This window comes from Lonchura striata, chromosome 23 (genome assembly GCF_050655825.1).
Source record: "Lonchura striata isolate lonStrDom1 chromosome 23, ASM5065582v1, whole genome shotgun sequence".
Classification (NCBI taxonomy): Eukaryota; Metazoa; Chordata; class Aves; order Passeriformes; family Estrildidae; genus Lonchura; species Lonchura striata.
In genome coordinates this window covers 6,383,510-6,395,159 of record NC_140725.1, presented here as the reverse complement: position 1 = coordinate 6,395,159, position 11,650 = coordinate 6,383,510, and positions in this window count along the sequence as shown.

Sequence of the window (11,650 nt, the reverse complement as noted above, 5' to 3'; positions counted from 1 at the left end):
AGTGTTGCTTTCCTGCCCTGTAGTAATGGGGCTGTGGATGCTGGTATTGCAATGGCTGAACCACTTTGAACTGTCAATGTCCCCTGGTCCTGTTGTTGCACAACTCAAGACCAGTTGTTGTGGTTATGCCTGTACAGCCTGGAGACCTGGCCAAAAAATAACTGCTGGGGCTTTTGTTGAAGGTGGGAGAGCCCTGCTTAGGCTGTCAGCTTTGTGGCAATGGGCTATTGGAGATCTAGAAGAACTTTGTGTAGCTGCAGGTTGTAGGTAAGTGAAGAGTTGGCAACCTCAGAATAAAAGTAATTCAACCACAAGAAAAGTATGTTCTAGGCTGACAGTTCTTGTTGGGGGGTGTAGGCTCTGTGGTACACACCACCGTGACCTACAGTGTTCCTGTTACAAGTGGGGAGCTGTGTCCATCCCACAGATGAGGACTATCAACTCAGCAATTTCTGCAGAGCTTCACCAGGACCAGGTGTCTCTGTGATAAGCACTTTGCACTTGATGGCCAGAGGAATGTGTCTGTACATCCTCTCCAAGGGCTCTGCACTGGGAAAGGTGCTGTTGATTTAAGTCAGAGTACAGGAACTGCTAATACCAGAGATGTGGAGTGACTGGGGGTTCACAGTCAGGATTTCCTTGGGAGTCTGTCCCATCAGGCTCAATTGAGACTATTTTAATGCTTCTCGAGTATGTCACCCCCATTCCACAAAAGACCCTGTTAAGTGTGGTCAGTCTGTGATTTTCTAGAAAATCCAGGTCAAAACTACTATCATTTCTGCTAGAAGCCTGGTTTTTCTGTCTGGGCTGGACTGGCCAAATGCTATGATCATTTCCATTGAAATGCTTTCTTAGTTCAGGTGGAGTTTGCCCCCACACCTCTGTGCTGCAGGCTCTGTATGCTTTGTATCAGGCACACAGGACCTGTACAGCAGCACAAGCTGCAGCTTGGACAGCTCAGGTCTCCCTCTCCACTCACCTGCCTGCCCAGGTCCCCTGGCAGGGTGACTGTGAACAAAGGTGCCAGGTGGCACAATGGGACAAGCCAGCCACCTGGGTCTGCAGGTGAGGTCCTCAAAGGTCACCAGGAATATAACAGGGCTAAATTCTGCTTTTCCCATGCAGCTGACACTGAGCTTTCCATCCCACAGCAGGATGACCCCCAAAGCTCTGGTAGGGACTGACAGGCTCTGCACACTGCTGCTGAGTGACAGTGCCTGTCAATTTGGGAGCTTTGAGGTCAAATAAGTAAACTCCTCACATGGAGAGCTTATTTACAGACAAGCATCTCTCCTCTGAAGTACCAGGAGATTATTTTCTGTATTGTGGAAAAAGGGAGTCTCTCAAACCCCACCCTATGCCCTCACCTAGGCTGGATTTTTTGTAACTTTCCAAATAGGTTTTGCAGCTGTTTTTGTAATGGCTAGGGCTTGAGGCAGCCTCTGGGAGCATGTGAGTGTGAAAGCACAGAAAGACAAGGCCTTTTTCCACATGCCTGTCTCTGACCATGTGCTCTTGGGGTGATGAAGTTTGTTGCTAGCTCAGGGTGATGTAGAGTTGCAAAGGTGGAAGTCTGGTGCAGAGCTGGTGAAGGATCTGCTAACAGTGAGTAGCCAGGCAATAACATGAGCAATGCCTGGTAAATACAAAATGATGGCTAGAGGGTTAATCCTCCTTGACTTCATGCGGTGCTGGGCTCTAAACTAGCTACAGCCACTCAGCAAAGATCTTACTGTGACAAAGTTTCTATGAAAAGTCTCAGCTTGCTGTTCAGGAGGAGCCAGACCAGCAAAAGGAAAGCTAGAAAATCATTAGAAGATGAATGAAAAGTAAAATCAAACAGTGAATGCCCTACAGAACCAACAGACAATTCAGACCCATGATGGTGAACTGTCAAAAATTCTGGTCTGTTTATAGAAAAATGATCATGTAAAACTAGAGAAATGGTAGAACAAGAACAATCAACTGAGGTGGAGTAATGTTTTTCGAAAGAAGCCACAAAATAGCTTGGGACTCCTCAGCCAGGAAGAAGCTGGGCAACAGAAGCTTATAATGTAAGTGAAAGGAGAAGGTGACAGGGAATTCTTTTTCCCAAGTGTGATGGGAGATACCTGCTGATCTCTGCAGATTTAGCAGAGGCCAGGGTCAAACCCGAGTGAACTGAGGTGTTTCTGCAGGCAATGTGTAGCTCACTGAAGCTCTTTTTGACAGTATAGGAGATACATGGACACTTGGGGATACCTGAATGTTTCTGTAAGTCCAAAACCACTCATCTGTGCCTCAAAAGATCTCCTGAAACAAAGGTTCCTGACTCAGAAACAGGATGTTTGTTTTGTTTTGGGTTTTTTTTTGAGGGATATCTGGGGGTTGTTTGTGAGGTTTTTTGTTTGATTGGGCTTGTTTGTTTATTTTTAATTCATAGATACATTTTCCTTCAGTGATGTCTTGTGCCAATGAAATCCACAGGGGAGAAATCAAGGTCTTTGTAAGAAGCTTAAGCTCTCTAAGCTCCTCTTTATTTAAACCTGCCACCCCCTCACTTTGTTCAGTGTCCCGAAATTCCCAATCATTTCTTGTCCATCTTCTCCACATTAATAATGATTTTGGAGCTCCTGAGATGTTCCCCCTTGAGTATCTCCCTGTCCAAGAACCACTGTGTGTTGTAGGTTGCGATCACCTTTTTCTGCCCTGTTTCTAGCTTTATGGGATGGGGGAGGGAACAGCTCTGGTTTAAGCTGTAGATGGATGTGTCATGGATTTTGCCAATGCTATAATTAGGTCTGCTTGTTCTATATTTCAAACATCCATCACAGAACCACAGAAATATTTAGACTGGAAGGGACCTTTTGAGGTCACTCAGTCCAGTCCCCTGCTCCAAGCAGGACTGCATTCAAAGGCAGGGCAGCCTGCCCAGGGCTTTGTCCAGGCAGATTTTGAAAACTTGAGGGGATGGGATTTGTTTGGAACCTTGTTTTAGCTGTAGGGCTCTGTTCCTTAATTTTTTAAAACCTGTATTGCTGGGTTTGCATTTGCCTCAAAAGTTTGGAGTGAGGGGTCCCATCTGCTCCTCTTCCTCATGCTGCCATGCTGGGACCTCATCGTTTCTGTCTCCTCAAGCCTTTAGAGAAAATACTGAGTTTCCTTGAGCAGGGGTAGGCTTTGCTCTGTTTCTTTGCAGCACACTTCTGGGGATGGTTTGTTCCTACTCAAAACAGCCAGAGTAAGAATACGGTTTGTTCTTGTGACATCTTGACTTTGCCCAAGAATCCTCTGGACTACCACAGGGGTGAGGAAGAAAGGGGATTTTACAATTTACCTCCCCCTAAAAGTCCAAAGCACAGTTACTAATAAATATTCCAATAGCTTTCACGTTCTTGGCTACAACAGAACTGTCTCAGATGTGGTTTTCTCCTCTAGAAAAACTGGAGATGCTCCTGGTCAAATACTGACAACTTATAAAAATAAAACTATGGCTGTGCCTGATGTCATCCTGTGCAGCTCCCAAAACAAGTCACAGCACCTGCCTCCAATACAAGCTGGCTGCTAAGGATGCCCATCCCACACACACTGGCGCCTGCAGCAGAGTCCAGGGAATGCTCCACACATCAGCTCCAGCCCTGTCTTACAGGTAAGTCCCTCCCTGTGTCCCACACTGCTCCTGGGGTACATGGCAAGAGGCAGAGGCAGGTGTCAGCTCCCAAGGAAAGCATGACTCCACCACCTCTAACTCCATCACACTCTGAATTTGGACAGCGCTGAGCCCCTTGATTATTGCTGTTAGCATGGGCTCCCTGACAATCACATTGCCTCACTGCATTGCCAAGGAAAAGGAGCAATTTGGAGTCAAGAAGCCAATGGCAAAGACAAGACAAAGAGTCTTAGAGCTGCTGCAATGAGGCAGAACGCCTTCAGATGAAGGGAGCAGGTACCAGGTCCTTTGCTGATCACAACAGAAACCAGAGTTATGTCTGGCTGTGTCATGTCAGAAACATCTATGTTGTTGCCTCTTCCAGATCCTCATGTCACAAGCACTTGTTGCTGAGGAGATCTCTGAGATCCTACATGTGATTTGTTACAGCTGGACTCTGCTCGAGTGCCTCTGCAGCAATATCTGAGGATCCCACTGTGGAATATTCCCACTTTGCTGAACCCAAGTCCCTAGTGCAGCAGGGATTCCCAGGAGCCTCCACATGTCTCTACATGAACAGGGATTAGGGAAAGCAGCTCTTTGCCAAATCCAAGTGATATTCTGGAGGCAAAGGACTAAGCCCATAGTAAAAGCTGTGCAAGTGACTGCTTTCGCAAGCATCTGATCCCAGCCCAATTCCCAGGTCAGCCTTTGCCCTGAAGAAGAGGGAAAACAGGGATCTGCACCTCAGTCTTTGCTAACATGCTGTTGTTTAGAAAGCCAGTGGTTGCACTGTGGTCCATCTCAGCAGTATTTCCATGCTGAGGGGCTCTTCTGGGGCATGTCCTTGTCGAGCACGTTACAACACTCCCAATTTTCAGATACTGGTTACAGTCTGCCGTTAGGTTGCTTCATAATTGCTACACCAAGGTATGGACCAAGTCCTGCTTTTCCTGTTTCAACTGTAAATACAAAATTCAGTTGATTGCAAGGCACTGTAGTGAGTTGAGGAAAGTTTTGACAAGTCAGCCAAGTCCCGTGCCTGTTGTATGTGTGCAGCTCAGAGGCAGTGGGACCTTTCCATGTGCAGGGGCTGTGCTGCATCCTGCAGCCTCCAGATGGATTATTATTTCCTTTCCAGATTTGCCAAAAATATCCCTGAGTTCACATTTCCAGGGAATTTTGAAAGTTCAGCCTGCTACAAACATTCATGACCTGCTCATGACCACTGAAATACCAGGGGGGTGAAGAGACCTCAATTCAACAGTTTTCTGATCTCCCACGCTGCTGGCTCTGATCCATGGTCCATCCTCACTGCTTCAGCTGCAAAAAGAAAGCAGATTTCCTCATGGAAATCTGTCTCTGCCTTCATGGCTGAAGAGTTGTGTCTGCCCCATCCTCTCCCCATCCCTCTGCACACCTCTGCCTTTCTTCAACAGCACAAAACAAACTCCAGAAGGGGACAGAGGGTTTTATTTAATTCTTTAATTCTCAGCCAAGCCCCTGTGCCAGGTGTTTTGCCAGGCACACTTCTGTGCCACAGCCACAACCAAAAGCCATCACATCCCTACAGATGGGAGAAAACAGGTAATGCTGCAGTACTGTGAGCAATGCCAAGAGCAAACCTGGTTTGTCAAGAGGGCACAGCTAGGTAAAGAAAGGAACAGTAATTTTAATAACTAAACATAGCTGTAGCTTCCTCAGAATTTCTGGCAGGGTTCAAAAGAGGATCCCAGTGTTCCTGGAGGAAGAGGAACTCAGCGCTGCCCACAGAGCCACTGGCCTGCTGGGGCAAAATACAGGGAGGGAGGGAGAGTGTTGCCCAGCATCCCAACACAAACTGGCTAAATTCTAAAGAAAGGCATTTCATGAAGATGAGATTTGAAGGTGCCTATTTCTCTCCTTTCACAGGTGTTGGGAGGAATGGGTTAAAAGATGACTGGTGAGGAGGATTGTAAATGCTCAATTGACCTTGCAGCTGGGAATAACCCTTGATAAAGCAGTGTAAGTAGCAGACCTGTGTTCCTCCAGCATGGACCAAGTTTGTGTACCTCTGCCTGGGTGTTGCTTTGGGGATTCCTGGGATAGCTTGGTAATAGGAATAAATCTACTCTTTGTCCTTGAGCAACGGGTTTGTGGCTGTCCTGCCTGCCTGTGCTGATTCACACAACAAAGAAGCAAAGCTAGCCAAGGCTCCAGGGCTGTGCTTTAGACCTCTTGGAGCAGCCACATCCCAGCTCTGCTGTGCGTGGATGCAGTGAACAAAGACAGAGCTACAAGTGCTTCTGATTTCTGCCCTTGCACCACGAGGATCTGCCCCTTTGGACAAGCCCAGCTGCTTCACACATTAAAGGCACAACTGCCACAAATGGCCAATTTCTCCTGCAAAGCCTTTGTAAGAATTCAGGCCTGTGAACAGCACCAACTGCACAGCCAAGGGATTTAGGGCTGAATTAGGTACTCAATGGAGTTTGACATTTCCAAAGAGTTACTACAAGCTGTTGGTACTGGAGCATGCCTCCAGCAGATGGGCAGCAAGACCTGCTCTATTCACTCCTGTCTGAAGGATCTCTGGGTGAGCTCAAGGCAGCAAAAGAAAAGCTGCAAGAGTCCCTGCCCCCCTGCAAGGGAAGGCTCTGCACCACAAGCTGTTTATAAATAGCCAGTTTCAGGAAAAGGCCCTTTCCGTTCTGGTGTCAGCATGCTGTAAAGAATAAACAGCTTTCAAAGCTGAAAAAAGCCCTCCTTATCTTCCCATGCAAAACCTGCCTCCATGGTCTCAGCAAGCTCCAGCATTTAGGGCACAGTTGGGGTCCCCTCAGCCATCGTGGAGGCAGGCAGGAGACCCTGAGTCCCATCCTCCACAGAAATGGAGTTTGGGGCAGTTTTGACGTGGCCACCAGGCAGAAGGCAGGCTTGTTAACACAGGATGTGCAATCAGGGCCCTCACTTCTGGACTGCTAGCCTGGGTTATGCTCAAGAGGGGTTGAGCATACTGGAATAGTGCCCAGGGTGTGAGGGCACAGCCTCTCATTAAAGATCATAACAACACTTCCACAGGACTACAGGTTAAATACATGGTATCCCAGAGGAAAAACAGGTGAATGCTCTGGCAACAGAGAGCTAGGAGCAATGGGAGGGAGCCTACAGCTTCTGCTCTGAGCACTGGGCAGCTCAGCCCAGCCGAGCCCCATGGGAGCTTCATTATGCACTCATCTAACTCAAAATAGTTCTCAGATCTCTCTAGTGAAGACACACTTTCTGGAATCTTGGCCCTTTCTGGACAGCACATCCTGACTTTTCTTTTCATCTTCTTCCCTGGGAACCCAGAACTACTCTGATGCCCAGTGCAAAATTGGAAGGGACAGAAGATTGCCTTTGGTAGGGGTGGAGGGGAAGAAAAGCCCTGTCAATAGCTGGGTCCATTGCCACCGCTGGATCTTGAAGTCAGCTCTTTGGAGTAGCCAGTGTAAAGCAGAAAAGAGTACAGATAAGAGTGCGATCAGCCTGTCCTCCCCATCCCAGCGTGGCTGTCCCCAAACGAGGAGGGACACTCAGGTGCTGCAGAGTGGTTGCTTGGGGGTCATCACTGGTGACCTCGCCCTGGTACGGGCACCGCTAATCAGCCGTGGTGCTGATAGAGCCGGCGTGGGCAGGAAGGGTCCCCGGCACCCGGGGCCACCCACGGCCACTCGGGGCCCCTCGGGGCCACCCGGGAACTCCCGCGGGGCGCTGCTGCCCTCTCGAGGCACTGAGCGAGAACCACAGCCCTGTTCGGCCCCGCGCTGCGGGAGAGGAGCGCGGGGAACGGGGAGAGGAGAGCGGGGACAGGAGTGCGGGGAACGGGGAGAGGAGGGAGAGGAAAGGAGTGCGGGAACGGGGAGAGGAGTGAGGGGAACGGGGAAAGGAGTGAGGGGAACGGAGAGAGGAGAGCGGGGAGAGGAGTGCGGGGAACGGGGAGAGGAGTGCGGGGAACGGGGAGAGGAGTGAGGAGAGCGGGGAAAGGAGTGCGGGGAACGGGGAGGGGAGGGAGGGGAAAGGAGTGCGGGGAACAGGGAGAGGAGTGCGGGGAACGGGGAAAGGAGTGCGGGGAGCGGGGAGAGGAGAGAGGAGAACGGAGAGAGGAGAGCGGGGGACAGGAGTGCGGGGAACGGAGAGAGGGAGAGGAAAGGAGTGCGGGGAACGGGGAGAGGAGAGAGGAGAGCGGGGAGAGGAGTGAGGGGAACGGGGAGAGGAGTGAGGGGAACGGGGAAAGGAGTGCGGGGAAAGGAGTGCGGGGAACGGAGAGAGGAGAGTGGGGAAAGGAGTGAGGGGAACGGGGAGGGGAGGGAGGGGAAAGGAGTGCGGGGAACAGGGAGAGGAGTGCGGGGAACGGGGAAAGGAGTGCGGGGAGCGGGGAAAGGAGTGCGGGGAGCGGGGAGAGGAGTGCGGGGAACAGGGAGAGAAGTGCGGGAAACGGAGAGAGGAGTGCGGGGAGCAGGGAGAGGAGAGCGGGGAACGGGGAGAGAAGTGCGGAGAACGGAGTGCGGGGAACTGGGAACGGAGTGCGGAGAACGGGGAAAGGAGTGCAGAGAAAGAGGAGAGCGAGGAGAGGAGAGCGGGGAACGAGGAGCGAGTGCTGGGAGCGGGGAGAGGAGTATGGGGAACGGGGAATGGAGTGCGGAGTGCGGGAAGCGGAGGGAGGAGTGCGGGGAGAGGAGTGCAGAGAACAGAGTGTGGGGAACAGGGAGCAGAGTGCGGAGGAGCCGGGTGAGGGGTGCCAGGTTCTAGGTACTGAGCACTGGGAGTGTAGCGTTGAGTGCGGGGTGTCAAGTGTGGGATGTGGGTTGTGGGGTTTGGGGTTTGAGGTTTCCAGGTGCTGGGTACTGAGCGCTGGGTGTGGGGTGCTGAGTGCAGGGTGTCAAGTGCGAGATGTGGGTTGTGGGGTTTGAGGTTTCCAGGTGCTGGATGCTGGGTAGGGAGTTTGTGGGCAGAGCACCAAGACCTAGGTGATGAGTGCTGAGGGTCCTGTGGTTCACAACACCCGGTCCCTTCTGAGAAGCAGGTGCTGGCCCCATCCTTCCCACAGCCATGCTGTTTCCTCCAGAAATGCAGGAACGTGTGGGAAATGTGTAACAGTGGTGACATCGTCACACTGTGCACCCTCAGAACACAGAGCGAGAAGCCAGAGCCCTGGGAATCCTCCTTGCTGAAGCAGAACACACTGTAAGCACAGCAGCACCATGGGGATCCCCTCAACAGCTACTGCTGTCACTTTAAATCCTCCTGCAAAACTCCTTTCCTGCCCCATAAGCTCCCCTGTCCCATCATCCCACTTCCATTAATGTAGCAGGTTGGTATGAGTGTGAATCCCAGAGTGGCATCTGGGTGGGCAGATGGGAAAGTTTACTTTTCAGGGCCTCACCACCTTCACAGGGAAGAATTTCTTCCTAATATCCCATCTCTCCCTGCCCTCTGACAGTGGGAAGCCATTCCCCTTTGCCCTGTCCCTCCATCCCCTGTTCAAAATCCCTCTCCAACTTTACTGGAGCCCCTTCAGGCACTGGAAGGCCACAATAAGACCACCCTGGAGCCTTCTCTTACTCTATTACACAAGTTTCATCCACGGCCCTGCTCCCTATTTACCATCATTTTGACCTGATGTGGATGCTTCTGAAATTAGAATTTTTTTGTTGTAACAAGCATTTTTTAAAGAAATATTTACGCTCCTACTTTACGCACACATACACTAATTTCTTAAGATCATACAGGGCATGACCCCAGTTTTTTTATTCAAAGATTGGATGTACTTTCCTTAAAATACTACAACTCCTGCAGCAGGGAGCAGAAAGGGATCTTCTCTTAAAATCCTTTACATTTGCATTATTGCTGGTGGGATTGCTCAGTGCTGGAAGCATGGCTCTTCCTCACCCTAGGCCAGGCTGTCACAGCAGCCCTCACCCTGGCAGGGCTCCTTTTTCCTGGACCAAGAACCCAGCAGGGACAGGGAAGTGCCTCTGCTGGGCTGCCATGTCCTAAAAATCTGAATGGCACAGGATGTCTCCCAGACTAAACCTGCCACCATCTACAACTCGGGCTGTCCTGGCAGTGCCAAGCACCTCCTGCAAACTGACATCAGGAACCTGGGATGGTGAGTTTAGTTTCCCATGGAAAAAGGTCGGTGTTCGTGTCCAGGGGCTGTGCCCTGAGTGTGCTGCCACCTCCTAAAGTTCCAAACAGCACAGGATCTCTCCCAGAACAAAGCTGCCACCACCAATAACTCAGGCTGCCCTGGCACTGCTAAACGCCTCCTCTAAATGGACATCAACATACTGTGGGGTGAGTTTATTTTTACAGGGGAAGGAGCAGCATTTGTGTCCAGGGGCCCATGGCTCGGAGTGGGCTGCCACCCTCTAAAATTCTGAGCGGTGCAGGATTTCTCCTGAAATTCCAAACGGTGCAGGATTTGTTCCAGACCCAGCCTGCCACCTGTGGGAATCCAGGGCTTCCCTCTGGCTGCCCTGGCAGGTCTGGGACCCTGGCAGGGGTCAGGAACCCCCCTGGACAGAGCCCCCAGAGACACTGGCTGTGATCTCTGCCCATGGAAAAGAGTTTTCAATCTCACAGGATGAATTACCAGCTCTGAGTGTTTGATATAAGTCATAATTAAGTGTGGCATGGGTGCAAAAGTAAAATTTTAGGTTTCTAGGGGTCCAAAGGGGACAAGATGGAGGAAATTGGGTGTGCCTTGTCCTTTTTCTCCTTCTTCATGCCCTCCATGTCTCACTGTGGTGTTGGCATTTTTCTGTTGGTCCAGGCTGGGGACACACTGTCCAACGTAGGTGACAGATATTGGCACGTTCTTGTAAATGCAGCCCAGGGAGTTTCTGGTATTGAATGTTTGTAACATCCCACTGAGGGCAGAGCCCCACACGCTGCCCTGCAGGACAGAGCTGGGCAGGGCAGCAGAACATGTTAGTGATAAACAGAATAAACAACCTTGAAACCAGCACAGACAAATTATGGCTTCTTCTTTGGCAGCAGGGCTGAAAGACAGAGACTTTCTACAATCTCGGAATCATCAATAGCTCAGATTCTGACAGGCACTGCCTGCAGCTCTGGCTGTCCTGGCAGGGCCAGGCCAGGCGCCGGCACTCAGCCTTGGTGAGGCCACAGTGCAAGCGCTGCGTTCATGTCTGGGCCACTCACTCCAAAAGGGACATGCAGGTGCTAGAGAGTGTCCAGAGAAGGGCAACAAGGCTTGTGAAGTGTGAAAAATGCAAATTTTATGATTGTCTTTTCACAAATATTGAAATGAATATTATATGTGTAATGTTAGAAAGTTATGCTGTATTAATTCTCTTAAGTAGTGTGTTAAATGTAGTTTCAAGTTCCAACATAATGTTAAAATAGAGATTATGTATGTGGGGGAAGTTTTTTTTTTAGGAATGAAATACTCACTTTGAGGAACACCTAAATCTTCCCAAGGAGAAGAATTTATGGCTTCTTATCAGAAGAAGCTAATTTGTTCAGGTCCTGCTCAGACTCAAAGACACCATGGGGATTAAAGGAACAGTTGACATACAACAGAGTTTCTTGTTTTAAATAGAATGTATAACCATGAAGGATATATGAATATGCAACAAGTGTATTGTTTTAAGGGTGATTCCTTTGTTCACAAGTCATGCTTGTCGTGACTTAGTGTGAGAGCATCCAGATGTCCGTAATTCTTTGCTTTTTATTGTCTTGTAATTGTCCTAACTCTAAACTTTATTACTCTAATTGTATTATTATTTTATAACCATTTTATTATTATTAAACTTTTAAAATTTTAAAAACCAAGTGATTGGCGTTTTTCACATGAAGGTTCTAGAAAAATATGTCTTACGAAGAAGCGGGTTTGCTTAGTCTCGAGGAGACTCAGGGGGGATCACAAGGGGACTCTACAAGTCCCCAAGAAGAGATTGTACTAGGTAGATACTGGTCTCTTCTCTTCTCTTCTCTTCTCTTCTCTTCTCTTCTCTTCTCTTCTCTTCTCTTCTC